The sequence below is a fragment of the Coregonus lavaretus genome (genome assembly GCF_964263955.1).
Source record: "Coregonus lavaretus genome assembly, contig: HAP1_SCAFFOLD_244, whole genome shotgun sequence".
In the NCBI taxonomy this organism is placed as follows: Eukaryota; Metazoa; Chordata; class Actinopteri; order Salmoniformes; family Salmonidae; genus Coregonus; species Coregonus lavaretus.
The window spans coordinates 315,121-320,372 of record NW_028162610.1 but is presented as its reverse complement, the minus strand read 5'-3'; positions in this window follow the sequence as shown (position 1 = coordinate 320,372).

Here is a 5,252-nt window from a genome sequence, read left to right as displayed (position 1 = left end):
GGTTATTGTGTTTTCCTCCCTGTTTGGAGGTTTGTTGTTTTTTGCACTATATTTTACTGTGTTCAGTAAAAGTACGCTGCCAGCCGCTCTGTGTCCTGCGTTTGACTTCACTGACCGCATACACGTCGCGTGACAGAATCAGGGTTTCCTGCTCCAAGTGGAACTCTACCTGGCAACCATCCACCCGGTGCCCTCGGGATACGAGAGCGTGTCCGCCCTCATCTCCTGTCTGTCCGGCAAGGCGCTGGAGTGGGCCAATGCCGAGTGGGGGGGAATAGACGCCGCTACAGTCCACTATGCAGAGTTCACCCGCCGCTTCAAGGCGGTGTTCGATCATCCCCCAGAGGGGAAGGCGGCGGGTGAGCGTCTGTTCCACCTCAGACAGGGGAAGAGGAGCGCGCAGGAGTTCGCACTGGACTTCCGGACTCTGGCTGCCAATGCGGGATGGAATGAGAGGGCCCTCATCGACCACTACAGGTGCAGCCTGAGGGAGGACGTGCATCAGGAATTGGCCTGCAAGGACACCAACCTAAGCTTCGATCAGCTGGTGGACATGTCGATTCACCTAGATACCCTGTTGGCTACCCGCGGACGTCCGGAGTCGGGGCCGTCCATTCCATCCCCCAGCACTTCCGAGCCGAGCCCTATGGGGCTCGGGGGTGCTGGTGCTAGGGAGACCAGGAGAGAGACCAGGAGAGAGGCCGTCCCCTGCACCAACTGTGGCCGCAGAGGACACACTGCGGGTCGGTGCTGGGGAGGGTCTCCTAGGAATCGAGGCAGTAGGCAGTAAGCACCCAACTCACCCAGAGCTCTCTGTTGCGCATATGTGTATTAAAGTTGTGTTTCCCGAGGTTTCTCCTCACTCCCAGCATAAGGCACTAGTAGATTCAGGCGCAGCTGGGAATTTTATCGATCGCCGGTTCACGTATAAGTTAGGGATTCCTATTGTAGCAGTTGATGTGCCCTTCCCCATCCATACCCTAGATAGCCGCCCTTTGGGGTCGGGATTGATTAGGGAGGTCACAGCGCCACTTAAGATGAAGACGCAGGAGGGCCATGAGGAGATTATACAGTTGTATTTAATTGACTCTCCTGCGTTTCCAGTGGTGTTGGGAAATTCCCTGGTTAACATCTCATGACCCTAACATTTCATGGCAACAGAGTGCTCTCAAGGGATGGTCTGATCAGTGTGTCGGGCGGTGTGTAGGTGTTTCTGTAGGGGCAACGATGGTGGAAAGCCCGAACAAAGTTCCCACCATGCACATTCCTCCTGAGTATGCCGATTTGGCACTCGCCTTCTGTAAAAAGAAGGCGACTCAATTACCACCTCATCGACAGGGGGATTGTGCGATAGACCTCCAGGTAGGCGCTGCGCTTCCTCATAGTCATGTGTATCCTCTGTCTCAGGAGGAGACGGCGGCTATGGAGACATACGTCACCGAATCTCTGAGACAGGGATACATACGATCGTCCACTTCCCCTGCGTCCTCGAGTTTCTTTTTTGTGAAGAAGAAGGATGGGGGTTTACGCCCGTGTATTGATTACCGTGGTCTCAATCAGATTTCAATCAAATACAGCTATCCTCTCCCTCTGATTGCTAGTATGACGGAGTCATTACACGGGGCGCGATTCTTCACAAAATTGGATCTCAGGAGCGCATACAACCTGGTGTGCATTAGGGAGGGAGATACTATGAGTACCTCGTCATGCCATACGGTTTAATGAATGCTCCTTCAGTCTTCCAATCGTATGTGGACGAGATTTTCTGGGATTTGCATGGACAGGGTGTAGTGGTGTATATTGATGACATTCTAATATGCTCCGCTACACGAGCCGGGCATGTGTCCCTGGTGCGTCAGGTGCTTGGTAGACTGTTGGAGCATGACCTGTATGCGAAGGCGGAGAAATGTCTGTTCTTCCAGGAGTCCATCTCCTTCCTGGGACATCGGTTGTCCGCGTCAGGGGTGGAGATGGAGATTGACCGCGTTTCAGCCGTGCGTAATTGGCAGACTCCCACCACGGTGAAGGAGGTGCAGCGGTTCTTGAGTTTTGCCAATTACTACCGGAGGTTTATCCGGGGCTTTGGACAGGTAGCAGCTCCCATCACCTCCCTGCTAAAGGGGGGCCCGGTGCGTCTGCAGTGGTCGGCTGAGGCTGACAGGGCGTTTAGTCATCTGAAGGACCTGTTCACCTCGGCTCCGGTGCTGGCACATCCGGATCCCTCTTTGGCGTTCCAAGTTGAGGTGGATGCGTCCGAGGCTGGGATCGGTGCTATACTGTCTCAGCGCTCGGGCACGCCACCAAAACTCCGCCCCTGTGCTTTCTATTCTAAGAAGCTCAGTCCGGCAGAGCGCAATTATGACGTGGGGGACAGGGAGCTGCTAGCGATGGTTCAAGCCCTGAAGGTGTGGAGGCATTGGCTTGAGGGGGCTAAACACCCTTTTCTCATTCTGACTGACCATCGTAACCTGGAGTACATCCGGGCAGCGAGGAGACTGAACCCTCGCCAGGCTAGGTGGGCCATGTTTCTTACCCGATTTGTATTTAAGCTCATCTAGAGACCAGGGTCACAGAACGCTAAGGCAGACGCCCTGTCCCGACGATATGACACAGAGGAGAGGTCCATTGAGTCCACTCCCATACTACCGGAGTCTTGTCTCGTGGCACCGGTGGTGTGGGAGGTCGACACGGAAATCGAGCGGGCGTTACGTACCGACCCTTCTCCCCCACAGTGTCCAGAGCGACGGAAGCACGTGCCGCTCGAAGTTCGTGATCGACTGATATATTGGGCTCACACGTCACCCTCCTCTGGTCATCCTGTTATTGGTCGGACAGTGCACTGCCTTAGTGGGAAGTACTGGTGGCCCACTTTAGCTAGGGACATGAGGGTTTACGTTTCCTCCTGCTCGGTGTGCGCCCAGTGTAAGGCGCCTAGACACCTGCCCAGAGGGAAGTTACAACCCCTACCCATTCCACAACGGCCGTGGTCTCACCTATCAGTGGATTTTGTCACGGACCTTCCCCCCTCCCAGGGGAACACTACGATCTTGGTCGTTGTGGATCGGTTTTCAAAGGCCTGCCGTCTCATTCCTATGCCAGGTCTCCCTACAGCCCTAAAAACTGCCGACGCCCTGTTTACTCACGTCTTCCGGCACTACGGGGTGCCTGAGGATATAGTGTCTGATCGGGGTCCCCAGTTCACCTCTAGAGTCTGGAGGGCGTTTATGGAACGTCTGGGGGTCTCGATTAGCCTTACCTCGGGTTTCCACCCTGAGAGTAATGGGCAGGTGGAGAGAGTAAACCAGGATGTGGGTAGGTTTCGGAAATATAGATTAATAAAATAAAAACCCTATCCAAAATTATCCTATGATGCCTTTACCAACACAATACTAGTTACGTACTACAGTCCTGATGTGGAGGTGGTATGTGAAGTTACATCATACGGCTGTTCGTTTGACTGATGTGCTATTCATATAGAGAGAAACTGGCAGTCAGTACAATACAGTATATAACAGTTTGTTGCAGCGCTCTCCCTCCCCCCCTCCCTCCCTCCCTCCCTCCCTCCCCCCCTCCCTCCCTCCCTCCCTCCCTCCCTGTGTTTTTCATTTGCTGGTTCTCCATTATCTGCAGCCATCTAGTGTTGGTTCAGTGCTGTAGACATTATCCTGCACCTCTTCAACAGACTTTACTATAGAAATGATCCTGCTCCTCTTCAACATACTTTACTATAGAAATGATCCTGCTCCTCTTCAACATACTTTACTATAGAAATGATCCTGCTCCTCTTCTACAGACTTTACTATAGAAATGATCCTGCTCCTCTTCTACAGACTTTACTATAGACATTATCATTAAATGATAAACTGAGCTAAAGGTGAAGAGAGAAACAGCTATAAAGAATGATAAAGAACATGATAAACTGAGCTGAAGGTGAAGAGAGAAACACCTTTCACGGAAACTCTCAACCTATAACCTATATACTTATTATGGACACAGTATGCTTACATTATTAGTTATCTTGTTGTTATTAGACTCTTCCTTCAACTCCATTCAACACCTCCCATCTATCTCTTAACACCATCCATATTGGATTTCTATCTGCCATATATTTTTCAACTGTACTGTGATGTTTTACAAAAGTTCTGAACCTTTCTATTCTAATTGTTTCTACAGATTGTAAATTGAAAATAAACATTTTTGCTAAAAGTATTATTATATTATTGATCGATTGACTATGACTTTTCAGATCACCCAGTAGTGCTATCTGCAGGGTTAGCTCCAGGTAAATATTGTAATCCTTTAGCAGTTCCTGGACCTGTGTCCAAAAACAAGCTACAAATGGACAGAACCAAAACAAATGATCTAATGATTCTGTCTCTTCGCAGCACCCGGACTGTTGAGTAGTGTTCCATCCTTTCTGCATTCTTCATTTGCTGCCTCAAGAACAAGCTCTGTTTCGTTAGCAAAGCCAGGAATTTCAAACAGAGATGGCCAAGGATGTAAACGTTTGAATGAGGTGCTCTCTGGAGAGGACAATAGCATAGTGTCACGGGACCCAGAGGAGCAGGTGTCATCCTATAGCATGGTAGAGCTGGTGTCCAATACTTCTTGTAGATTCAGACTAAAAACTGTGGAGGGGCGGGGGGCGGGGGGGGGGGGGGGGGGTTAAGGTGAACCACTTTGATGATGTCTTTGTCCTTAATGTCATCAGTATCCGTCAAGGAAAAAAACTGATCTCCAAAAGTTCACTGTCCATGTACTGTAGACTAACATCTCTTTGAAGCTGAAATGTTTCTGGCACAATTGAGCCAAGTTGGGGCGACAGTAGCAGGTATTCCAGAGGGCAAATCAAGCTTCCGAATATCAGGGTTCTCTAACCTGCAGTCTGGTCACATTTCTGTTGTATAAAGAAATAATAAAAGGCATGTTAGTTATCATATTGGCAATTCTCAATAGAAAAGGGTTATCGGTTCAATCATAAGTAAAGTGCTGCTTAATAGTTCATATTAGACCTCTTATTTCGAAAACATGTCCAAGACTACTTATAAACATTTAAATTATATACAAAATCTACATCTAAAACAGTTGTATGACGAATGTAGATTGTTTCAACCCAAGATGTTGTATATTGGGTGGAATATACCTTCAGGGTATTATCAAAAGTTTAAATGTATTGCTTATAACATTAACATATTCCAATGATGTCAGTTAATATAAAAATAAAGTTACCTGATACGGTAGGTGTATGTGAC